The following is a 27,039-nucleotide window of genomic DNA, read 5'->3' as shown; positions in this document are numbered from 1 at the left end:
ACCAAAATAGCACCGAATTAAAAAAGAACGAGTATCACTATTGTTTATAAAAGCTTGCATATAACGCAATGCGAGAATCGTTGTTTCGCGAATATCGTTGATTTCTTGTATGAGCTTGGATTGCTGCAGTTTTTTTTTTCTTGAATATACATAGTTGTAACCTTCGAGACATACAGATCGGTGCCATCACTGCTGTTTGATAGAAAATGTGAGGAAGTGCTTGAATCGAAAGCAATGATCAGACTAATTTTTCCTGGTATTTTTGCAGTTTTTGCCATGAAATATTCTGTTTACGTACTATAGGAAAAAAAACGCCATTTTAATATGTGAATTTCCTGGCTTTTGCTCCATTTTTTGTACCTGGATTGCCTCAGTTTTGTGTCGCAATAAAAACAGTACCATATGAAGTGTCTAAACTTGCAGGTATTTCTCTAGAAAGTGTGTCTAAATTTAAAGAAAAATCTATTGATCTGCGTTTAGTCTGCATTATAGTGAACTAGAATATGATAATAATTGATTTGTGGGACGAATTCACAGAACGCTTGTCGGTAGAGACGCTGACAATTTACACTGCGGGTAGAGGTCGAAAACTATAATTTCATGCGGTTTTCGCAAGGTTCATCAAGTTTTTATTATCCTAAAAACAAATAACTTAGTGGTTGTTTTGTTGCTTTTTGTTGCTCAAATGAGCGGCTATAGACGCCGTGCTCACGTCTTTCCACATTTTACAGGCAGGCATGCAGGCAAGCGAGCATACTGCCGGCAGCGCCACTGGGCACCTCTTTGAAAGCATGAGAAAAAAAAAGCAAAAGTATCTGCAATATCAGATAACATTACGATTAGATTACTATTGCTATAGCAATAGATTACAATTAGGAACTATATTACTATCACAATGGCAATAGTATCTCGCGCAACCTAAAGCGGTCATACAAGTGCGTGAAATACAATTTCAAGTTACACATGTTTGTTCTTACAAGAAAAAGAGTCAACCTGGCGGGATTTCTTGTCATACCATTAGGTAGACCACATCGATGTTGGGTGAAGCTGTAGGGGTAATTTTTTATCTACTTTACACTTCATATGAAAATGAATTCCTTTCAATAAAAAAAAAAGCATGGTTGTTGCCGCCGATGGGATGAACAATCTTTTTAGTTGTGCCACTATCAGAAAAATTCTTCCTAGCGGTAGACAAACTTTTTAGGCATTGTAAATCAGCGTACGCTGCCCGGGTAACTTCTTGTTTCTTTTAATTTGTGACTGCCTTTGGATTACGACAGTGGTAGGCCTGTAAGCCGTTCGTCTCAAGTATTGTCTGTTGCCTTGTATGCATAAAAAGAGTCATAAATTTGACGTTAGTGCTTATACATACAGGGAGAGAAGCCGGAAGGCGAAGTCCTTTTTCGATTAGTGAAACAATTACTACAGAGAGAAAAAACCTAAAGGACACTTCTTTAGTAGTTTGCGTTTTCTTCGATAGACATGCCGTTATTTTGAATGAAGGGCTAATCAAGCTAAGAAAAATATAGGTTTTTTTTTCAAGTAACTACTTCGTAAGTGGGACGAAATTGAACTGAAAGAAAAGATAACTTGCCGCAAGCAAGGACCCTCCCTAGAATGCGTGAATAACGTGCATGATACTAAAGCATTTAGGCCAACCGTTGGAAGAGCATCGTAAGAAGATACGGCGCCGTTTCATCAAACGTGCCCATGTGCCACAAAAATGCACTAATGATCAAACTAACAAAGCAAAAATTTCAGACGCTCTCATGGATTTCGATTTTCTCTGTCGACGGTTCATGCTGCATTTGTAATGTGTCTGTACGTGGCGATCGACTTGTGCGTGACGTCGAACGTGCACATGTGGATTCCCTGTGCGTGGACGTTGACGTGCGAGTTGATCGCCCGCTGCAGATCGTCCGATGCTCGACCGAACAAAAGAACGCGACTCGGCTTGTTGACTTGCTTGTTGACTGTTCGCACTGAACGTGTCATAACGCACCTGCAACTATACATTGTCAATTTTTTATGAAAGGGAACACGCGAGCGCGTGGCGCGAGCGCTCCGGCGGATGCTTGTAGCACCTTCAAGCGAGAGCGATAGCAACCACAGCCTCTATTCGCGTCACCTAGTGGCGAGCACAACAACCAGTAGTTCGTGGTATGGAACCAGCGGCAATATATAGCAACCACCTCCCCTTCAAGGCAGTTGCGTGAGGCCGGGCGTTATTGCCTTGAAAGAGGACGGGGCTGCAATCTTGCCGCCAGTTACATATTACCACTGACTGGCTGTTGTGCTCGTCCCTAGATGACGGGAATAGAGAGTGCAGTTTCTATCGCTCCCGCTTGAACGCGCTGCAAGCAGCCGCTGAAGCACTCGGGCCACGCGTTCCCTTTTAAAAAAAATTGACACTGTACAAATGAAATGTTTAATTTTTTACACCCTTGCGCGAAGCCCATGCTGGGCACATTTATAAACGAGTGCAAACTTTCATCAACATGTGAGTTTAGAGAGTTGAAGACAAAGATAGAGAGGGGAAAATAAGGATTCAAGGAAAGGCAGGGAGGTTAACTAGACGCACGTATAGTTTGCTACCCTGCACTGGGAGAAGGGGCGGAGTAGAAAAAAGAGAGAGGAGAGAGGGAATAATGATATTCACAGTCACGAGCACACTCGGGGGAGCACACGCAGTCTGCAGGTGGTGGCTCAGGTTTGTTGAGTTCAAGTGCTGCAGCAGCGGTTTAGTCGCCTTCTGTGCTATTGAGGCACACACCCAAGGTCTCAGAATCTGCTGCACAGAGAATGGGCTCTGCTCCGTTTCATACATCAGGAGTAACGCTGCGGAAGCTAGCGAGACTTCTTTCAGTCGATGCGTTCTCAACAAAAAGTATACTCCGTTTCATACATCAGGTGCAGGACTGTGGAAGCTATGCAAGAAGTTCGGCCCGCAAAACGTACAACTCCACGCGTTTCGTGATCGCTCGCGTGACATGCGACTAGTCTCGGTGCACCCTCGCGTTTTTTTTTGTTCTCCCGTTTATCGTGACTTGCGAACAGAAGTAGGTGGGGGGGGGGGATGAGCAAAAAAAAAACGCGTGTACCAAATCACCCATTGTGTCCTATCCAGCACTGACACTGAAAGTTCAGGTGTGCGCCATCGTGACGTACCCAAAGAAGGGAGCCTGTATGTGACGTAACGGGGAAACTAAGTTATACAGCCACATAATAACAGACGTTCAATGGCGTTTTTGTTTGTAAGGCACATAATATATTCAATTATTTTCACCCCAATACCAAGACAAAAATTGCATTTCTGGTGGTAAGAACATGGAACTACTTTGTGTTGTGAACGCATCGACTGGCCGAAACTGGTGTTATCAATTGGTGGATCCTTATTGATCTGCTGTGACAAATCATGAAAGATGGGCCATGGAACGAGCGGTGCCTTGTTATAAAACATTTTCTATATTAGCCATCAATTCTTTGAAATAACGCAACTTTATAAAACAGAAACAGGCTAATGTTTTTTTGAAAAATATGTGGGATTTTGACAACTCTATCATTCCGAAATTCGACTCTGAGGTTAATAATTGATTGATTGATATGTGGGGTTTAACGTCGCAAAACCACCTAATGATTATGAGAGATGCCATAGTGGATGACTCCCGAAATTTTTACCACCTGGGGTTCCTTAACGTGCGCCCAAATTTGAGCACACGGGCCTACAACATTTCCACCTCCATCGGAAATGCAGCCGCCGCAGCCGGGATTTGATCCCGCGACCTTCGGGTCAGCAGCCGAGTACCTTAGCCACTAGACCGCCGCGGCGGGGCCTCTGAGGTTAATAGGAGTTGTTCTTATTGTCAGAAGGTCTGAACGATGTGCGTTGGGGACCGCACATATCGAACTTAAAAATTGTTGCTAAACCATTAGCGGTTTTCGTCTTCATTTAAGGGTTCACAGAAAAGCGCACGAGAAGTAACTTCAGGTGCTGTACAATTCACTAGCAGGCGACTCACTTCTTCACAACAAAGCGTGACTTTACGTTCAAAGTGCGGGATATGCTTATGAGTCATACCGTATTATGTGGTGACACCAAAACAATTTAAAGCGTACATGGTGAATATAGTGCGATTTCGCAGCTCACTAGGTTGTTTGCGCATCGCCTCACTCGGAGTGCAATCGCAATTATTGTCCTAAAATCGGACTCATGCTCTGCTGCTCAGCCGCGTCACACCATTGTTGGTGTTACGGTGGATAGATGCAACGAAGTAAATAAATTGAGAAAAACACAATTGGAATACATAAGACCGTGGCGGCCATTTTTTTGTGTACGTATCGTTTGCATACTGTTTTGAATAAGGCTTAACGAAGTTGATGTGAACTTTTGTCAACAACCATAGCGTCCAAGCGTGAACAATTGCGTTATTCTAGTCACGCGTATCTAGTCGAGCGACTGTTGAGATTTATATAGTGTGACAAAGATGAGGTATATTCAACGCAAGTATAATCAGCTCCCAATAAAGCATAGTGTGCAATACTTAGTGGTCAATTAAACCAAGTATAGGATTCTATAATCAAAATGGCATGGGCGGCACTTACAAGGGGTGTCTCCGCAATCTATGCGGTGGTAGGAGGTAAATAACTTCTAACCAGCTATAAATTTCAACGCCATTTGGTAGATGAATAGGATGATGAATGCTTAAAAAGTAGGGGTAAAGAACACTGTGTGCTTATATTCATCAAGATAAGTAGAATATATACAAAATGGTCGGACAGAGTCAACAAATTCTGATAGATCAAGAGAGCGACTGCGTGCGTCTTCGTTGTGCTATCTCCGGCTTCCACAACCAGGCAGCAGGTGGCATCGGCAGGCTGCCTGGCTTAGGAGCTCCAGTCATAGCACGGGTTAGTGCGAAGCGTTTTGGAGGGGCAACGTAATTGGTTCCCTTGCATACTTCAGGGCCGGCTTTACGATTTTGTGCAGTTTTCTGCAGCCTTGGGGTGGTGGATGTCTCAAAACGAGGACTGGAACTGGTGCTGCATACTGTGGACGTGGGCGCTGCTGAAATGCTCCTCGACTGATGCCTGGAGGGCGTAGATTCGTCTGAGGTAAGCCTAGCAGCACTCGATCGCCTCCAGCTCTTCCTCGATCTTGGTCTAGCCATCAATGCTTCAAATATGGACTCTGAATTAAAACAAAAAGAGTGCCGTTGCCACATGATGTACAAGTTATGGACAATGATTACACTGTTACAATGGAACACACACATATGGGCCAAGTGTCGTGCGATCGTTTGACCCTCCTACACAGAGCAAAGGAGTGTCAGCAGAAGAAGCTATTCAGAAACAAATTCGTATGTAGGCTTGGTTCACGAGTGGTTTAACATTTTACGCATTGCGTTAATTGTTGGTGGTTGAAACTATTGCCATTTTTAGCAGTGCAACATGACATCATCGCAACTGCATAAGGGACGGGGAATTTATTGATCGGTATGTGGGTTTTAACGTCCCAAAACCACCATATGATTATGAGAGAGGCAGTCTCGGTGCAGAAGTTCGCACCACTTAGTCGTGCGGCCCCCGCAATCTTTTGTGTCTGCCCCCACTTTTACATTTTTTCCTCATTTCCTTCATCTGTTCGAAACTAGCCAGATGTAATGCGAGTGATGAAACGCGAAATCTAGGTTTCCCATATTAGGTGAAACACCGTGAAAGCTATGAAAGTAGTTTGGCTTATGTCCCTAAATTTCTTTCCTTTTAGCTGGACGGACACGTGCGTCCTTTCCCGGCCCTCTCTCTCCTGCCGCCGGCTCTCCCACTTGCGTGCGGCAGGGGTCCCGGCACGTACGTTGCGGCTGCGCGGGAAGCGCGCAGAACGGCCCTAAAGGCTATGGCCTTTAGGGCCGTTTTACGCGCTTCCCACGCAGCCGCAACGTACGTTCCGCAACGTAGTTGGAAGATTGACAAAGCTACGTATGTCTAAGCTACGCATACTTCAGAGGACGGGACGAACAATTTTCCTACCGGTATGTGCCTCGTCGATACTGAGGGGGGGGGGGGGGGGGGTCTGGTTTCACCGGGAACTGGCGACGCGTTAGGCAGAGCATGGCCGCCAAAAACGAGCGTTAGCCAATGGGATTCGCTGATGGGGCTTCAAAAAACAGTGAAAAATCTGGGCACTGTAGGACTGACCGCGCGCACCCGTTGCAGCATGCGGAGATTCGACGCGGCACCCTCTTCCTACAGAGAGAGTGGGCGCGCAGCCTCGTGTATCCACGCGCCCTCTATCTTTATAGGGAGAGGGCATGGCGCCACGTCAGCCAGCCCCGCGCTGCAACGGGTACGTCGGGTCAGTCTTTAAGGCCCAAGCCTTTCCTGCGATTCAGGATGGGTGAAGCACGTGTGTAATTTGACTGAACTGTTGAGTTATGTGTGTAGTCCTAATGCGAGGCCTTGCCATCAGACTGAAAGCACGTAGCCGTTGCTACGCATCAGCGCGTGTCCTGTTGAAGCGGCGCCGAGCCCTCTCCCATATAGAGAGAGTGAGTGCGCAGCTTCGCATAGCTGCGCGCTCTTTGCTACTGTGGCAGTTGCCCCTTCGTCCCTGTGTGGCGATTAGTGACCTTCTCACTGTTTTTATCTTTACCAGGCACTGCGCCATGCTCCCGGCTGCAGTAATTAGGTGCCTTTTAGGGGCGGAGCTCCTAAAGCAGCACCCGTTGGTAGCTCGTCGTAGTACGTAATGTATACGATTTGACCTGCAAGGTGGTGCCGGTGGGAGATTTCTCCTGTGCGTTGTTGAACAACAAAAAATTCGCAGCGTGCACTTTAACTAAAAGCCGGATTCTCCTGTCTCTCATTCCCCATTAGTAGCCATGTACTTTGAGCACTATCTGACAAGAAAGGGTTGCTACGTTATACTCGCTTGACGTAACCTTCTTGGTTATAGAAAGGTTTAGCGAGCGTTGGGTCGCAGTGCCATGAATACAGGGAACTAGTATATACCATGAACTCGAGGTGGTTAAAGGTGGCAAGTAGACACGAAGCGCAAACCGTAAGAAAGTGTGCGTGTGCCAGCTCTCCTTTAGTCCTTGGAATGTCCGCTGGATGGCAGTGCTTCTATACGGGGAATATATAATGAAAAGATGCGAGATGGTGGTACTTGGAGAGTTGAATAGATTGACGAACCGGCACACATACAGATGCATAAACGGACGCACGAATGGCTGCATGGACGGATGAACGCATTGACGGATGCAGGGGTGGATGTATGGACGAACGCAGGGACGGACGCAAGAATTGACGTGCGGACGCACGAACAGACGCACGGACGGGCGGATGCACGCACGGATGGTCACACAAACGGACGCATGGGCGGACGGAAGCAAGAATAAATGGATGGATGCTTCGCCTTACTCTCCATCGTTCATCCCGTGGGTATGCTGCCATTTTCCTCCCTTCTAACCACCACCATCACCCTATCTTTACCTTCTACTTTTCTACTCTTTACCACCTTTCCCCCATTCCCGTGAAGATGCTTGCAAAAATGCATGTTTTTCATTTTCTACCTAATCCTAAAGTTACTGTATATGCTACTTAAAGGTAGCATATACAGTAACATTACCTAATCCCTACCAGCCGCACGCCTAGTGGTCACTTCCATGACCTCTGATTAGTGCGAGTGCACCCTCGCGCTTCTTTGTGCTCCCCCTCGCAGTGGCTGGCATGAAAAAGAAAGTCATGAGGGGGGGGGGGGGGGGGACAAAATCAAAGACCGAGCGGTTCTGCACTGTCAAGGGGTCATGAAACTGAAACTCAAGGCTGGCTACCACCGTGACATCTCTGTGATGGATACACAGGGACCCTGTATCAGACATCACGTGGAAACTAACCTATCCAGCCACATATAATAAAGGATGTTCAAAGGCGTTTTTCTTTGTAAGGCACGAAATATTTTCAATTACTTCTCTCCGTAATAAGGAAAAAAAAAAGTTCTGTTATTGGCGGTACGAACATTGAACTATTAAAGCGTCGCGAGCATCCAAAGAGTTGCTGCTGATGAGACCAGCAGGGAATTTCCTTTCTTCGTGAGAATTAATCGACGGAGTCCTCGCAGGCGGTTGCCATGGCACGCGCCCTTCGTGTGACTGTAACGACCACAACAGCGATGCTCGGGAAGATGTGCTATAAATTAGCGCGTTATAATGAACCTAACACTCGCGGCTAAAGACCTATCCGATATTTTTCGTATATTTGATCGCAATAAAAGTAAATGGTCGTGCTCAGACATTTGCCCCAAGACTACAATGACCCTCCGTGTCACTGACAAGAGCCGTTCACTACCGATGTAATATGTTCCGGCTAGCAACAGCAAATGCGCACGTTTCCGAGATAAGCATATTTTTGCCTCTACGGTGGGACCTTCGCGACAAATTCCTCATAAGAGCAGCATTATTAACATGAGTGTGAAAAAATGTCATAAATTTTGTGTCGCATGCTAAAGTTCTAAAATATCTCTCCTGGAAACACCTAAACAATTACTGCTGTAACTAGAAAAGCAGGTCGACACAGACAATAGCATTTAGGTTGGATATGCAAACACCATAAAAAAAACAGCCTTATTTTCACCAAACAATTTCGAATTGCACCTAGCAAGAATTATTGGAGCATCTGTGACGGTTGATTGCTCGTTCGAAAATTACATGTGTACCAATTTTTTTGTGTTTCTCTCGTAGTATGCGCCGCTTTTATCCCCGAAACCTCGAGAAACTGTAGGCACAGAACGGGAGCTCTAGAATGAGGGTTGTAAGAACGAGCCCAAAAATAAAAAGCTGGACAGAATGAAGAGCGTGGTGCCATTGTAATCTTTGGATGCAGTTGCTAAGCAAGAAGGTTGAGGCAAGTTTTAAGGTCATGATTGCATAACGTTCTACATGACAAAATATTGGTGCACATCAGAAAACATTAGGAGATCAAGGGTATGACTACAGCATGACTTTTCTTCCTATCTTGCCTTTATAGCACACAACGAAGCATTGTATGATATAACTACTGCAAGCTCAAAAAACTCATAATTCGTACTAACTAACATAGGAATCAAGTACACGCACTTGACCTGTATATTTCATTCCTCTTACGTAGCGTCTTCCGCGTTTAGAAAAGTTATGAATAAGTACCTACAAGGCCTAACGCATTGTTTTCCAAGTAATTTGTACATATTGCCGCGCACGAAACAAAGAACGAAGACGATGTGCGCGCCAACAGTCTCGTGAAAAGGGGGACTGAAGAAGACGTCGTGCTTTTTTTTTTTGCGGCCTGTGACCTCGGTGCACTACGCAACAGTGTCGACAGCAGTGCGAGTCGTAACAATATATTGTCGCGGTTCAACGTAAGCAGTGCACCGAGACGTTGAGTCCGAGAACCGTTGGCGCGTGTTTTTATGCAGGAGCCAAGAGCAGGCGAGCAAAAACAAAAGCACCTCGTCTTCTTCAGTCCCCCTTTTCACGAGACTGTTGGCGCGCACATCGTCTTCGTGCTTTGTTTCGTGCGCGGCAACAAAGAAACAAAGAACGAAGACGATGTGCGCGCCAACAGTCTCGTGAAAAGGGGGACTGAAGAAGACGAGGGGCTTTTGTTTTTGCTCGCCTGCTCTTGGCTCCTGCATAAAAACACGCGCCGTCGGTTCTCGGACTCAACGTCTCGGTGCACTGCTTACGTTGAACCGCGACAATATTTAATAAATATGAATCACTATTTGTTGTCCAAGCGATAATATACGTTACTATCCCAGTACCAAAATACACACTAGAAAAGCAAAGTGTGTTCACTTCAAGCCGGAAAAGTAAATCATTTTTGTACCTACCTTTGGGAGTGATAGAGAACTCGTATCTCCTTACAGACCCAAAAACCACAGCAGTGATACGAGGTTCGTTTTGAAAAATTTTGCCCGAGACCAGCCAATTTTATACGCCTTGGGCCGCCTACAAATCCATTGTCATAGCACGTGGCCATATATAGCCCCGGAGAATCAGCGGCCCACTCATGCTTTTTTTTTTTCCTAACCCGGATGTGTGACTCATGTAGGTGTCATTGGCTTACGAACCTGAACGAAGAAAAGCGTATAGAGGGGTGTCCAAGCTGAGCTCTTGTCGGATATTCTGTTTCACACAGAAGGTGCAGCGCTGCGGAAGCTATGCAGAAGTTTTGCCAGCAAAACACCTTTCACTCCTCGAGTCTCGACGCTGTTCACGTGTCGCCTGATTAGTGCCGGTGCACTCTTGCGTTTCCTTTGTACTCCCCCTTGGTGCGAATAGTAAGCTAAAGAAAGCATAGGGAGCGCAACAAAAAAAAGGGGCGGAGAGGGAGGAACGGGAGGTCGAAGGACTGTGGTGTTCTTCCCTGCACTGACATTGACTGACAAGATGAAAGTCCAGGTAGGAAAAACAAGTTTTTCATGAACAATGCTTCTTTAACTAAATGAAGGGTCGCGGCACAGTGTTGTAGGGGAGGAGGAAATGATAAAGAGACGTCATTGCGTTCTAAACACGAAGGAACGGTAAGCTTAAAGGTCGCTCGGCAAAGCTTAACTGAAGAGTTGGTCACTGAGCACAAAAGAGGGCTTATCGGAACAAGGCCGGGACCAGTTGATGACCTGTGGTCAAGTTATGCGCCACGCTCCCGGAGGGCAGGTGAGAAGGTGATGAGTAAGGAGATCATGTGACTGAAACATTCCAAGCCTCGGCTTATTCTTTGTAGGACAGAAGCAAAATGCGCGTGAAATTTGTCAGCCACATATTCTTCGTTATCATAATACCTAGTATGCTTGTGAAATGACTCATTCGGCAAACGTCCAGTTCTCATCGTAGGCATCCGTACAAAATCGCGGTGTCAAACTACACATGGTTGCTACCATTGCCGCCACGGATGCCGGCTGAAGAAAAATGCGGAGGCTGTGACGTTCAAGGACCACGTGACTTATCGTACTGCGCCTACTCCGCTCTTCAGGCGAGAGCACGGCAAACTGCACCTGGCTGCTCTCGGCGCAGCAAAAGCACTCTCGTTCTACATGTGGGTGACAATGCTCCTACGCCTGTTCGAACACTGAGGCACGCCTGCTCTGAACAGGAGCACTCAAATGCGCGCTTTGAGTGCTCCTGCTTTCCCTATGGAATTCGTCGTTAGGCTATCAGGCTCAGAGGGGCACTTGGAGAGGCAGGAGAGCATGGGAGAAAAAAGGTGTCCTGGGGGCACGGAGCTTTGCTTTGAGGATTGCTGCGGGAAGAAGGGGTGGCCATCGTTATGTTTATGCACGTGCGTGCGTTAGTACGCGCTTGTCTGTGCACGTGTCTATGTTTGCTTGAGTTTGTGTAGGTTTGATCATTCACAACACATCCCCATTGCGGAATCTTGTCTGTCATTTTCGATACGTGTCTGGTGTGAACTTCAGAAACTCCTGATGGAGAACAACACGTGCCTTCGGCGAGCCGGATTGGCTGGCCGATATGCATGTATCATTAAAATCAGCTTACATTTTTTTGTTTTCTATATGTGTTGGAAACGTTACCTCGAATCAGTAACTAAATACGTCACTCGTTACTCTAACAAATAAGGAACGCTTCAGTGACCTACGTTCTCTCGAGAAAAGGTAACGCGTTACCTTTTCTCGAGGGAACGAGAATTTTTTTCCGGTAACCGCGGTTACCGGAAAAAAATAGCGGACGTTACCTCTGCCACTACTCCCCAATCATAATTTTTAATCAATAGGTCATTGGTGCAGGGACCCACAATAAACATTTTTTTTTCATATTTTCACACAAAACTGCTAACCTATGCAGGGATTAATCTCATTTAATGAGAAATATTTGTTAACGATGCCTGTGGAGTTAGATGTGACGGGTTCTGACTATAGTACAGGATGAAGCCATTTTTGTATAGGGACATCATATGCCTATTGAGATTACATCATGTAGGCTACACCCTAAAAAGTCACTTAGTTCTATTTACAGTGACCGCCTTGTCCCGATCTGAACGAGACCTTCTGTGGAGCTCGTCGAAATCGGAGCTGGTGGTTCTTGGCCGCCGATATGGCCCGCTGCGCGTCAGTATGCAGTCGCGGCGGCCCGCATTCTAGCTATTTTTCTTTGGGGGGAAAGGGGGTAGAAACTTGCCTATCTGTGACACCAGATGTTCCTTGGTTCGCACCTGTTGTCGCGTTTTGGCCAGAAAAATAGGGGCAGACTGTGCACGAGATAAACGCTTATTTTAACAGCGTGCTTCTACTAAAAATGTAGTGCACATGTTTTGTAGCAGTAAAGAAGTGGTCTAAATTTCCGGAGCCCTCCACTACGGCGTCTCTCATAATCATATAGTGGTTTTGAGACGTTAAACCCCACATATCAAGACCCGCAGGGCGCGGGTTCGAATCCCGGCTGCGGCGGCTGCGTTTCCGATGGAGGCGGAAATGTTGTAGGCCCGTGTGCTCAAATTTGGATGCACGTTAAAGAACCCCAGGTGGTCTAAATTTCCGGAGCCCTCCACTACGGCGTCTCTCATAATCATGTAGTGGTTTTGGGACGTTAAACCCCACATATCAATCATCAACCCCACATATCAATCAAGCAGTAAAGAAGTGCCTTAAGCAGCCTCGCTAGCTCAAAAGCTTGAAATCCGCGCTCAACTCTCAACTTGAAATTTTTGAAGATATTGTTTTACATTTAGGTACTCGCACAAATGAATTTTTCACCTTCATGAGGAATTAAATAACCTAAAATGCACATGCGATTGCACAGAGGAACAGGCAACATTTGTTTTAAAAACAGAGTTGATAAGTTCAATGAGTTCAATAGAAACTAGTATATGTAGCAACTATTATAAAATGTGTCGTATATAGACATTTTTCAAAACTACTTTCATTCACTTTACAAGTTTCAGGCGATGTCGTTTTACTCTTTGTTGCCCATACATTTCATACACTTAGTGTTTTCCTTGTAACGATAAGATTCGTGCGTTACATCTTCATGAAAGGCATGAACGACTATTGAAATTGATCCCACCGATCTGAAGCTTTTTGATACTTTTCCCTTGTAATTTAAGGACTCAGAGAGATAACGAAATTTCTTTCCGTGCCGCTCGCTGAAATGTACATAATATATAAAGTACTCAATCAATATCTAAATTAGCTTTTTCTTTTAGTCTATGTCAATCTCTCGTAAAATCAGCGGTTTATGATAACTACTGTTAGGAGACAAACTGCGAGTAAGTCTGCCCTGTAGCTAGCTGCTTGTAACCACAGTCATCCGTCATGTTCGTGTGACAACGGTATAATTTGGCGGTAGCTAAAACAGAGGGATACCAATGAAAATACCGAGTAAAAAAGGGGTTCTTTTTTTTCGCGCTACAAGAAAACTTTCGACGCTATGCCTCTTGCATTTACTGCTTTTCTTCCTGCTGTGGTTTTATGCCTGTTTTCCACGGTGCGAAATCACGCTAAGGCAGACTCTCGATCCGCAGCGCTATTGCAGACCGGTTAGGTTTTCCGGCTGTCTCCCAGATGGGCGCGTATTCTACGAAAAGCTGCTGATAGTAACTGGCCTCTTTGGCAACCACGCAGGAATTGTCAAAATACGATGCCATGGTCGTTGTTTGTGAAGCTGTGCTCAGCGAGCGTATTCCTTTTCCACTGAAACTTCCTGCCCCTGCGAAGCGAACAATCACAATCATCATGTCCTAAGGAGTAAGCCGGATTATGAGCTTTTTCTCGGACAGCCTGTTTTTGTGGAACAGAAAAGCACTGGTGCCAGCAGCACACTTGCTACAGCACAGTTGCACAAAAGGATGTCTGCACTATTTGTCATGCGGATTTCAGGGAGGGAGAGAGAGCACAACTTTATTGTCGTCACACTTAAGGAGGTAGGTGATCCCCCAGACTTAATCTGGTGGCCACCTCCTCTGCTCTTTGTACGACCTTGAGCTGAACGGCCATAGAGAGTGGTGGATGTGAGAACTGCCTCCCATCCCTCTGGCGAGGGAGTAGCTAGGAAATTGAGAGAGGGGGAACTTCCCCGAATGCCTAGAGAATGTCATTAGGTGTGGCTATAGAGCCACAATGCGAGACTTTCTCCAAGCGTTGTCTGGCTATAACTTGACTCTGCCTACAGGGAGTCGGCGCGTCCAAAAAAAATGTACTTGCTATTTCCACACAGATACAAAAAAGATTTTGCTCGTGCTTTTCCTGTCCATGCCCAGCAACAAGCAGACGGCAGTCCAACGCTGCGACAAAATAATTCATCGGAAGGAGCTCTAGGAAACTGGCACCTACAAACAGATGCGTAGTCCGAGGGTGGCATACCGAGCCCGTGCCCTCTCCCCAGATTTTACCAAATCTTTTAGCCATGACATAGACACTGAAACATGACCATTTCATTGAGGCACCCCACCTTCTTCATCCGAAAAACAATTGTGGCTACCCTCTTGCCTACAAATTAAAAACTAACCAGTAACGAACACCATACGTTGTCGAAAGGACGTTACCCCTTACAGTTTATAGAAATTGTGACGAGTACGTACCAAATTACCGCAAAAAGGTAACACATTGCCGGTAATGCAGTTACTTGTAGCGCGTTACAACCAACGCTGGTATTGGATGACTAAACACGCCTCTTCACGCGAACCCTCAAGTGCATGCTTTATAACATGAATATGCATAGTGTGTGCGTAATGTTGGTGATATTGGTTAAAATGTCAAATAAGAAACTGTCATTTTTTGAAGTGACAACTGTGGCGAAGATTTTTGAATACTTATCAAGCAGCGGACGGAGACAAGCACGAAATTAACTGAAGGGTCACCGATGCATCGTTCCTTATGCAATTGTCTCTGTGCACTGCTTCATAAGTTAACACAAACTTTCACTAATTCACCCAACTTTCAACGATACTGAAGATTGTTGAAGTTTGATGTAAAGTCTGTTTGCACTTGGAGGAAATCTCGGAGTGTACGGTACGTCGTGCGGCCAGAGCTGCACTCGTGTGCCGCCGTTGCAGATGACACACTTTAATACTACAGGCCTTCTAGTGTCTGCCGGCGCGCGAAAGCAGTGCAGCGCTGGCCGCATCGAAATTCTTGCGATCCATCATTTACCCTAAATGCGAAACAAAGTGTACGTACCCTGACGTTGTTTACATTAAATTATGCATATTAACAAGCCCGAACTACGGCATTCCGAAGGAGAAAGCAACTTTGATAACTTTGCTTTCAATAAAGGACATTTTGTGTAATACATTTTCTACCATTTTTTTTTTTGTTTTCCCGATGACCGTTAATTCATTATATCTGCGGGTGTTTTTTTTACAATCCAGCGATTATTGGTGGATAAAATAATAAGAAAAGTGTACAAAACTGCCTTCGACATAAGCAACAGTGTCCAGTTTTGTCATATAGTATTAGCACTATAAGTCACTGGAGGCATTTTGGTTGTCCTTGGGTGGCTGGCTTTTGTGCAAGGTTTATGCTCCTCCCAATGGAACTCAGCCCACGAGCTAACTGCCATAAATCTGAATGTTTCATTCAAGCAAGTGCCACAAATAATCTTCATGGAACATTTGGTCTCAAATGGGTGGTGCCACCATATTTGTGGCTTGTGCGTTCTTTGCTGCAAGCGTTTTTATATAGCTCCAGGAAGCATGATACGCGCACTAACGTTCACTTATTTTCACCTAATAATAAAATATCACTTCCACTTAAGTGAAGAGAGAGAGAGAAACAACTTTTATATAAACGGCAAGTGTTAGAGGAGTTGACTCCCCTCCCTTAGATGGCAGCTAGGAGTCCTTGGGCCCTAGCGGCATCTTCGGCTTGCCTGATGACCTGTAGTTGGTCCTCGATGCTTGAGCTTAGCAGCGCGGTCTCCCACTGCTCCGTATTCATGTATGTGTTTGGCCCCTTCACGATGTTGGGGCAAGCCCAGATAATGTGTTTGAGGTCCGCCCGCTGATTGCAGTGTTTACATCTGTCTGAGTAGAGGTCCGGGTAACAATGATTATAAGCGATTGGGTTTGGGAACGTGTTTGTTTGTAATAGGCGCCACGCTGTCGCGTGCTGCTTATTTAATGAGGAGTGTGGTGGCGGGTAGTGCTGCCTCCCTAATCTGTAGTGCTTGGTAAATTCGTTGTAACTGAACATGCGGTCTCTCTCCGCACGCGGGCTCCGCGTCATTCCTGCCCCTGCTCGGCTCGCTAACTCTCGAGCTAGGGTGTGTGCGGTTTCATTGCCCGGGAGGGAGGAGTGGGCGGGCGTCCATATAACATAAACGTCGCGCTCTCCGCGAAAGTTATTTAAGATTCTTAACGCCTCTTTCGAGACCCTTCCGTTAGCGAAGTTATGAATCGCGGTTTTAGAATCACTGATTACGACGCTGGCCCTTGTGGACGCAAGCGTCAGCGCTATGGCCGTTTCTTCAGCGATTTCCGAATTTCCTGTTTTAATGGTGCCGCTAGCAAGCAGGTGGCCCGCTTGATTTGAAGCGACTATTGCCATGTGTCGACCGTCTGTATATTCGGCTGCATCTACATATACCACGTCCGCGTCATGTTGAAACTTCTTGTGCAGTGCTCTCGCTCTTGCATTCCTCCGCTCCCGGTGATGTTCGGGGTGCATGTTTCTGGGTAACGGAGGTATTATGATGCGCTCTCTGGTTTCTTTTGGGATATCGTATTTATTGCCGCTTTGGCCAGCGTACGTTATTGCAAGTTTGTGCAGGATGTGTCTTTCCGTGTTGCTTTGCGCGAGTCGTTCATATTGCGCTATCATATGAGCCTCAATAAGTTCGTCTAGCGTGTTATGCATTCCTAACGCTTCGAACTTTTCGTTAGACGTGGTGATCGGTAATCCGAGGGCTTGCTTATATGCTTTTTTAATTATGCATTCTATCTTTTGTTTTTCCGCCACTTGCAACTTGAGGTATGGGGTCACATACACTATGCGGCTGACGACGAAGGCTTGGATGAGCTGCACTAAGTTGTGTTCTTTCACGCCGTAGTTTTTGTTGGCGATTCTTCGAATCATTCGAATGGTTTGTTGGGTGTTGTTATCCAGTAACTTTATTGCTTCCCCGTTATGTCCGTTCTCGGATATTCGGAGTCCCAGAACTCTTATGTGTTGTACCTGAGGTATTGGGTAACCTCCTGCTAAGATTGTGATGTTGTGTCGTTCGTGAATGCGCTTGCGACCTCTGCTTGTAGGTCTGTAGAGTAATAACTCCGATTTTTGAGGAGAGCATTTTAGGCCATTGTTCTCCACGTATCGCTCTACCGTATTTACTGCTTGTTGTAAAATCTCTTCTATGTGACCGTCGCTCCCGCCCGTCACCCATAGGGTGATGTCATCCGCATAGACACTGTGCTGAAGCCCTTCGACGCGTTCCAGCTCTGAGGGTAAACCAAGCATCGCCACGTTGAATAGGAAAGGGGAAAGCACCGAACCTTGTGGTGTTCCCTTGTTGCCTAGAACGAATTCTTCGGATTCCGCTTCCCCGGCCGTGATTGTAGCTTTACGGTTGGTGAGAAAATCTTTTATGTAATCGTACACTCTCCGACCTACGTGTAGGTTTTGCAAGTTGCGCAATATGGACTCGTGGGTGACGTTATCAAATGCCTTCTGCAGGTCAAGGCCCAGAATGGCTTTTGTATCCAGGGTGTGCGTTTCGGCGTCTATGATTTGATTCTTTAGCTGCAACATGACGTCTTGCGTCGAGAGTCTTGGTCGAAAGCCGATCATGGTGTGTGGGTATAGCTCGTGTCGTCCATGTATCTGACGAGACGCGTTAAAATTACTTTTTCCATGAGCTTTCTAATGCAGGACGTCAATGAAATGGGCCTGAGATTTCCGATGAGCGGCTTTTTGCCCGGCTTGGGTATTAATATGATTTTGGCGGTTTTCCATTGCTGGGGTATGGCGCCCTTCTCCCAGCATTCGTTTATGTACTTTGTGAGAGCAGGGACGGATTCGTCATCTAAGTTGCGAAGTGGTTTATTTGTTATACCGTCGGGACCCGGGGCGGACTTGGGATTGAGTCGTCCGAGTTCGTATCGAATCTCTGCCTCTGTTATGGAGGCGTCGAGGTCGACGTTATCCTTCCCTTCGTACTCTGGGAGTCGCGCCTTTGTGGCATCTCCTACGTATGTCTGGCGTAGCTCGCGTAAGAGCTCTGCTTCTGTACCTGCGTAGCTGTGTAGTATCCGTTGCAGGTTTTGTCTTTGTGTTGTTTTCGTGCCTTCTGGATCAAGGAGGCCTCGGAGAATGTTCCAAGTTTTGGACATTCCGAACTGCCTGTTCATTAAAGTGCACATGCCTGCCCACTGCTGCTGGGACAGCCTATTTGCGTAGTCTTCTATGTCTCTGTCGAGCGCGACGATTCTCTTTCTTAAACGCCGGTTGTGCTTTTGACCTTTCCAGCGCTCTTGCAGGCTGCGTTTTGCCTCCCACATGTGTAAGAGCTTGCTGTCCATTTCTTTCATTCCTGCCTCTTCGGGAACATGTTTGGTGGCTTTCTGCACGCTACGCTGGAGTGTGTCTGTCCACTTCTGTATATCTTCGATGGTCTCTGTAGCATCGTCCTCTCTTATCTTACGAAAGGTGTCGCACTCGGTTTACATTATTTTTCTACCTTTCTTTTTACGCGGACCTGCTTGTGCACTTAAGTGAACAATTTTCGATTTCGGTGCGCTGAGTAGAGCAGTGACGTTAAAGTGCATGTAGGTGGCTTGGTCGTGCGACTACATGAGGCAGTGACGCACGTCATATTAATTATTGTCCTTTCTCACGCAAGTGTCACATGTTATCTAACATGGCAAAGTTCACTTTTTTTATAAATGCACTACTTTTTATTTCTTGGCTTCTGCAGGCACATCATCCACCCTTGCAGCAAATGCACTCGGTGGTAAAAAGACACCATCAGGCGTCTACAACGGCGGAAATGCACGTACAGGAATATGAATGCGTGAAAAAGGAACGACAGATGAAGATTACCCGCAGAAGTGAAGCATCATTTATTGTTTGCAAATTTTGGTAACCAATGAAATGTCAACACTCATGTTAAGCTCCGAAGAAAAGGAACAAGTGAATGCCAATGTTTTGCTCGTAGGTTGAAAAAAAAAAAAACTGCTGTTGCATTACTATGGTGCAAGTGCGTACCACGTTGGGTCGTTCCATGAAATATTTCGACAGATAATCCGATCGCTTAATCCAATCGCATAACCCGAAATTTTCAAAGGTTATAGTCTTGCCATTTTTTTCTCAAATCTTGTAGAATATAAATGAACTAAAACGCAACAGAACGTCAAAAAACAGAAAAATAAAAGCTCAAGGAGAAATAAAGTCCTCAGTTTGTCTCAAAAGGGCCCTGAAAATGATTTGTAAGCATTCGATGCAACCTGGAAAAATAAAAAAAAATTCCAAAGGCTATAGTCTCGTCATTTTTTCTCAAAATGATGCCAAATATATATTATTTATAACATGACATAACGTCAAAAAATCCAGAAATACAAACTCTTTGAAGGCTATAATGTCGTCATCTTGTCTCAAAGTGGCCCCAGAGATGAATTAACAGCATTTGACGCAACTTCGAAAAATTGAAAATTTTTCAACGACTATGGGCTTGCGATGATTATTCAAACTGCGTACGCCAAAGTACAAACGCAAAAAGTCGCCATTTATTATTGAAGAATTGGCTGCATAATGTACACACCAACATTTATACCATCTTATCAAGCTGTGGCAGATTAACCGAGTTGGTAAGGTGTTCGGCTGCCAACCGAAAGGTAACTGGTTCGAATCCCCATGCGGGTAGTGTTGAAAGAAAAAAAAACAAAGTCACGTGGTTGAGGGCGCTAATACGCCCTTGTCTGTTGTTTATTTTTATAATTGACCTACAGTATATTCAGCAGAGGAAGTTCTAAAATGAGTATACTGTGTCGAGGCAATAGCCGAGTGCATATGGTGTTCAGTTCGCAACCTAAAGGTCGATGGTTCGAATCGCAGAGTAGCGAGTGCCGGAACACCAGTAAGTCATTAAAAAAAAACAACTTGAAATGCACATAGGGTCACATACTAAAAAGTCAATAAAAGGGCTACGAATATTGTTGAACCTATAGGCATAAAAGTACAGTGTTGAATTAATCTAATGCTTTCAATTTTAACACGGTGATTATTTCTTTTTTCAAAAAAAGGGGGAGCGATCTACGGCGGCTTTGGACCCGAAGGCCCAAGGGTACCCCTTAGCCGCCATGTAGCTCAAGCGTCCCCCCCGAGCGACATAAGCCTCGCCGTGCCGTAGCACAACTGCGAGGAGCACTCGTACCTTTAACCCGGAGGTATCGGGCGAGGGGTGCACCACTTAAGAAGTGAGCCAATCTCCGGGTACAACTCCCCTCTGCCTTTGAATCCGGTGGCCTCCGGCCGGCACCGGGACGGAATCGAACCCGGCACCTCCCACATTGGAAGCAGACGCTCAACCATTATGCTACCTCTGTGGTGGAAATTACAGACACTAATAATGTTGGTCAATCCTCCTCAATGCGACCAAACATCAGAAAATAAAATTTCGAAATCCTTAAGGATTAGTTTCCAGCAACGAGGTTGACAGCGGGATTTGAACCACTGCCTTCCCGATTGCGAAACGAACACTTTACCGCTCGGCTTTTTGCCACGGTTCGATGAGACGGTTTAAAAATAAGTCTGCACATTACACAGCCACAGTTTTTTTGTCCCTGCCTCGGAGCACACAATGTTTCCTGGCGTTCGTAAAGGCAGGGGTTGAACGCATAAGAATTCAAATTGCGACATATTTAAAAAAAAATTGAGAATAGAAGTTTTCCGGAATCTACTAAGTCGCCTTTTTGCCTCAAGTGGGCTCATAAAATGATTATCAGCAGTTGACACAACCTTGAAAACTTGAAAATTTCCAAAGTCTCTCGATTTTTTCTCAAAATGATGCCGAAAATATATGGTATTCAAAACATGACAGAACGTCAAAAAACAGAAAAATAAAAGCTCTCAGAGGCACTAAACTTGTCATTTTGTCCCAAACGGGCCCTAAAAATGATTTATCAGCACTAGACGCAACCTAGAAAAATGGAAAAATTCTGAAGGCTATCTAAATTCCAAAGGCCGCCTTGCCATTTTTTTCTCAAATCATGTCGAATATAAATAAATAAAACGTGACAGAACGTCGAAAAACCTAAATATAGAAGCTCTCTGAAGGCTATAAAGTCGTCATTTTGTCTTAAAAGGGCCCTAAAAATGATTTATAAGCATTGGACGCAACCTCAAAAAATCGAAAATTTCCAAAGTCTTACAATTTTTTTCTCAAAACATGTCGCGTTTTAGTTCATTTGAAGTAAAACACGACAGAACGTCAGAAAACCGTAAGATAGAAGCTCTCCGAAGCTATAGCCTTGCTAGAGTCTATAGCTATAGTCTCGTGATTTTTTTTTCTTATAATGACGCCAAAATTGAAATATTGAAAATGCCACAAACCTCTAAAAATCTAGAAATAGAAGCTTTCCAAAGGCCACAGGCTGCCCTGTTTGTCTCAATGTTATCCTAAAAATGAATTATGAGCATTTGACGCAATCTCAAAAAATGAAAAATTTCCAAATAGTGTACTTGTGATTTTTTTTCTCGAAATGACGTCAAAATTGAGCCATTAAAAATGCCACAAGACGTCTAAAAATAAAAACAATAGAAGCTTTCCAAAGGCTACCGGCTGCCCAGTTTGTCTCAGAATTGCCTTAAAATTAATTATGAACACTCGATGCAACCTAGAAAAATTGAAAATTTCTAAAGGCTATAGTCTGGTCATTTTTTCTCGAAATGAAATTTGAATATTGGAAATGCGACAGAACGTCAAAAATTCGGAAAATAGAAGCTTTCCAAAAGCTACAGGCTGCCCGTTTTGTCTCAAAATGGCCCTAAAATGAAGTATCAGCATTCGACGCAACCTCGATAAATTGAAAAATTTCAAAGGCTATAGTCCTGCGATTGCGATTGGCTTCCGATGACAAAATCCACAGAGTTGTTGCCGAGCAGACGTTTTGACAAACGGATTGGTCTTACTCAAGACTATAACAAAACTGCTGTTTTTTTTATAATTGTTCAGTGACTTCGGTAGAAGCTACACCTAGTCGCATCAATATAATCAATACAATCAATGATAGATTATAGGGTGAGAAAGAAAAATTTGGAAATCAAGTTTAAGCACCCTGGAATCACGAAACACTTGAATGCTTTTAATTAGGGTACATAATAGGACGGGTCATCCTAACTAAACTGGCGTGATGAATTACTTCGAAAACGACGTAGAAGTGCACAAGGTTGAGACCACCAATGGCTTTACTCTGGAAGTATACAGGCTACTCTCGAGGACATCGAATGGCACCGCACCAAAGAGGATACCGATGCAGATTCTGCACAGGCTGCTGGTAAACTCTGTCCCTCGGTGGTCCATCCTGCCTTTGCAAAGTCCAGGGAATCTTCCTATTTTTTTTTCATTTATTATTTATTAATCTATAATTAAGTACTGATAGTCTGCCTGAAAGGCATTCAGCAGAAGTAGGCATACCTCAACGTTTCCTGGCATTAATTTTAACCTATAGCAGCACCCCTTATAATGTTTCTTTGGTCATAAAAGAACTGGCCGAAGTTTCGTGAAGAGACAAAATCTGTCGCGAGTGGTGCACCGTGTTCAGAAGGACGCTGATTTTCTGTGCTTTAAAACGGCGCTTACGCGTTCGCGTAGTTGTTTCCTGCGAAAAACATCTCGGCAACACTTTTTCAAGACGATAATCTTTCTTGGGGACCTTAGACGCAAAAAGTTTGGTCTGTCTGTGTGTACCATTGTCGGTTTGCCCACCCTTAACAACTTTTGTTGTCTAAACGGCACCAGCCGAATCCCCAAATGGCCGACCCCATCCGCAGTGCCCACCAATGTTGCTCACGTTCAGTGTTCATACTAGTGCGATTTCCAAATGAGCACGTATATATTCTGTATCTGTGTCTTTTACTAAAAAATGCACACATAAGTAATTCTAAGTGCCGTAGCGTTTATCACGCTGCGCTAACCAAGCAACGCTTGCATGAAATGGCAAGTGTTGCCAACGCCCTGCGAAGACGACACGGTGGTGGCCCCTAAACTCCGCTAAGGCATCGCAACCTTCTCGTGACTGTGACTTAGGGACAAAGCCCCGAATGAAAGCGCAATGAGTACATTTTGATATATTCTAAGGAGTGAGGAAGCGGTACCTAAAGAATTATTCCGCAACGGCAGTAAGCATCCTCACCGGCCTTGGACTACCATGTCATCATTCGCTTGATGTATTCGCGGAAATTTTTATGCCGTGGCTGACGTGTGTTTACTGAGAGCTGTGTTCCACGATATATTGTATCATACCACAGCGCCAAATGGCAAATGAAACGGGAAAATTTATTGCATACTGGTAATGGCTGTTCACGTAAGTGCAATGTAACCGGATAACAATGGTTAAAGACATTACTAATGATAAAGCCAAATTAAAAGAGGCACGCTTCGCTTAAGTCACCTCTCCATGCTTGACCGTGCTGGGCGCATTTCAGAGTATGTGTGCCATCACAAAATTCCACTTCCGCGCTACGTACCTGAATTTTTATTTTCAACGATCGGGCTCACTGCATTTCCCTTTGCGTTTTTTTTTCTGTAAGCAGGGCGAAACAATTAAACCTTTTTTTTCATATCTTGTCACCGGTTCATTGTATTGAAGAGTATATTAGTACCACCTGTCCGAAAATTAGGCTTGGAACTATCGGAACATGTTCCATTTTCGTTTGGGGCCACTGCCCTGGGGTACAGTCACAGCTATTTTCTCTGGGTCGTTCAGGGCTATACACTGCCACTAAAAGAATCTCTTGATGATTTAGGTGCTCATAACAATTGGTACTTCAAATCAGGAACTAGCAACCATAAGTACTTAGCGGCCCTAAGAATAACAGACTGTACTTATGGGAAAACAATTCAGTTTCTACTCAGCCAATCCTCTCCATTGGGCATGTGCTTGTGTGGAGGACCAGAAGAAGAAGCAAACCACAACACAAAGTACACACTAGGAGTGGTCTTCTAAGGGTTCCTCAACTAGCATAGATCATGCATGGTTTTTTTCTGAGGCTTCGTCATTTTCTTTAGTTACATATTAATTTTCCTCCTTTTCCCCCTTATACTGCTCTCTTACCTGTATTCTGTTCCCGAAAAAGAGGCGCCATTTCGTCACTTCAAATGGCAATTGTGAATCTGATCCCTTTGCGCTAGTGATTAAATTTCTGGTATGCTTTAGTGTAGGCACCGATGACAAAAAAATCTGCAAGCTTCGACTATACGGCGTGGCGAGGATGCAAGTTCACTGGGCTACAAGACAATACAGACGCCACATCAGTTGAGAGAGAGAAAGAGAGCGAATGAATTTATTTGAAGAAGGCAGATAGGTCGACCAGAGCTTGTTACTCATCTAAGGTAAGACCCAAAGGGGAAAACGATTTATGACGGTGATGATGTGGACGCGAAGAGGTGATGAGTATCTACAATTAGCACGTAACACAGATGTTTTCTCAATTTTTACTGTCTAGTACAGCACTTTTCAGAAACTATAGAATAGCCTTGCAGCAGTGGCTACTGCAGTCTGGTCATGTCAAACATTGCAGGCAATAGTATAGTTTCTTTGAAGGGTCTTCATGCATTTCCTTGCCAACGTTGAGGTGGCTGCACAAAAAACTCACCTTGACTCACTCATCATCTTTTTGGACGATGCGCTCTAATTTTTCACTGGAGATCTTTCGCCAGCATTTACATAGATGAGCCTAAAAGTTTGCTTGGGTTTTTCTTGGGTTTTTACTCGGCGGGATAGGGCTATCGCGCAGAAGAACTAAAGTGACACAATTGCAACCTACTATTGCGAAGTACCCATTTGCCCACCAGCGCTTTGTCCGACGAGTATGCGCCCCTTTCCACCCATGTCTAACAGGAGAGGAGGCCATGAATCAGGCAATATTGAAACAAAAGGTAATCTCCACTGAGGTGAATAAAAGACAGAATCATTATCAGAATTTAAGTCACAAATAGAAAAAAAACTGTGCACGCGTAACAGGAGCTAGGTATGATGGGGCCATGGCAGCGATGCAGGTTTGCTTCTTTTTATTTGTACACATCTGCACTCAAGGACAATTTAGACATATTAAAATAAGTTCTCAGCGTCTACAGTTAAAGTTTTATTACGTTTTAAGTCCCGATCCTAAAGTTATCGTAATTACATCCATCCAGTCTTTACTTAGCGTCATATCTTTTCCTCTTTTTCGCGTTCAGTTTAATGTGAGCATTGCACAATATTTAGAACTTGCAGTATAATTTGTGGTCATTTTATATGTCAAGTATTATTAACTCCTGCATTCTTTGATTGTATTGACGATATTCACATTCTCTTGCTGTTCTTGTAAGTGCTTGCTTTTAACTATGCTTATTTTAGTCAATTTGTTGTGAATAATAATTGTACTTCCTAACTGCCACACTCTCGAAAAAGAGTAGCAGTATTCTAAATAAATAAATTACACTTTAAAACTCTTTCCACCAGACAAGTGTCCTACCCGCGGGTGCATGCACGGTGAAAACAGACATTCTTACTTTTAGTGTGAGAGCGTTCAGAAAGCCGACCCCGGCAGTGTTAACCCGAGGAATGCAAACAATGTCATTACCGTGACATAAATCAAACCCCATCATTCTGCGAGCCCCGCCAGGTCTTTGAATTACTTTTCCAATATACTCGAATGTTAGAAACGACAATCGCGGTTTCAGGGCCGGTTAACCAATCTTATGAACTAGACATATGTACTGCCACGATAAAAAAATATGGCGCTTAACTACACGAATTGTAGGTGTGCACCATCTGCTGATGTTGGCTTATGCATCATGTCCATGGCTACCATACTCGCGAGCACCAGCGCTTCATATCAGCATACCACTCCTGCTGTTTTCCATATACATACGTAGAAAAAAAAACTCGCAAAGTGCGTTCAGTGCGCCTATTAGTGCTTCGCATTGAAAAAAACAAAACTTCCGCGCCACCAACGCACAACCCGAAGTTAACGAACAATGAACGGCAATGTGGGCTGAATGTGTGATTTTTATTTAAACACTGATTTCGCGTGCCACAACGCTCAGTTTGTTGATAAGTAAGGACACTTGCCTAACCACACTTTGCAACACACGAAAAAAAATTACACCACAAGCCCATCTTTCGTTAATTTATTCAGAAACATATAAAATCTAGCATGGAAAAGAAATGAACTTTGTTTTTGACCAGGCTTTCCGCACTTTGGACCTTGCGTGAAAACACTCAGGCACCGGCAGCAAGTTATGGCGATTGACTGAGCACTGTTTTCGGGGTCTAGTGGAATCACCAGAGCATACCACTGGTCTTTTAACTCTAAGTCTTCTCTTGTCTAGGCTAGAGTGTGTATGTGTGTGGGGGGAGAGCGATAGCGGTAAGACGTCAGAATTTTTTTTTTGCACTTGAGCATTATCTGGGCGCACCCAATGACCAAACCCCCAACATCTTTTTTCCGCCTTCTTTCGTTCTTCTTCATCGTAGCTAGTGAACTACAAGATGATCGGAACAGCTGCACCGTTGATCAGCCTTCTCTGGTAACAATCTAACGAAAAGCATCAGATTGATTGATGATTGATTTTTGGGGTTTAACGTCCCAAAACCACTATTTGATTATGAGAGACGCCGTAGTGGAGGGCTCCGGAAATTTTGACCACCTGGGGTTCTTTAACGTGCACCCAAATCTGAGTACACGGGCCTACATTTCCGCCTCCATCGGAAATGCAGCCGCCACAGCCGGAATTTGATCCCGCGACCGGCGGGTCAGCAGCCGAGTACCTTAGCCACTAGACCACCGTGGCGGGAAAAGCATCAGTCCGAGGGACGACAGTCCATCGAACATATGCTAATATGGCCCGGCAA

The 27,039-nt window shown here is 44.7% G+C and overlaps 2 long non-coding RNA genes across 3 annotated transcripts; one reads left to right on the top strand and one right to left on the bottom strand.

Moving 5' to 3' along the window:
• Positions 1-4,710: 4,710 nt before the first annotated feature.
• Positions 4,711-9,929, bottom strand: LOC142768473 (uncharacterized). The gene is made up of 2 exons (XR_012885304.1): positions 9,866-9,929; positions 4,711-5,188 (listed from the first exon to the last, which is right to left on the bottom strand). It is a non-coding gene; the product is annotated as an uncharacterized LOC142768473 (long non-coding RNA).
• On the top strand, positions 4,762-19,457 carry LOC142768472 (uncharacterized). 2 transcript variants are annotated; one of them, XR_012885303.1, is made up of 3 exons: positions 4,980-5,112; positions 7,288-7,440; positions 18,900-19,457. It is a non-coding gene; the product is annotated as an uncharacterized LOC142768472 (long non-coding RNA). The 2 variants fall into 2 exon arrangements; XR_012885302.1 differs by lacking the exon at positions 7,288-7,440 and having other exon boundaries at positions 4,762-5,112.
• The last annotated feature ends 7,582 nt before the right edge of the window (positions 19,458-27,039 follow it).

This window comes from Rhipicephalus microplus, chromosome 8 (genome assembly GCF_043290135.1).
Source record: "Rhipicephalus microplus isolate Deutch F79 chromosome 8, USDA_Rmic, whole genome shotgun sequence".
NCBI lineage: Eukaryota > Metazoa > Arthropoda > Arachnida > Ixodida > Ixodidae > Rhipicephalus > Rhipicephalus microplus.
Note: the sequence above shows the minus strand (reverse complement) of the source record. Positions and strands in the feature narration are given on the sequence as shown.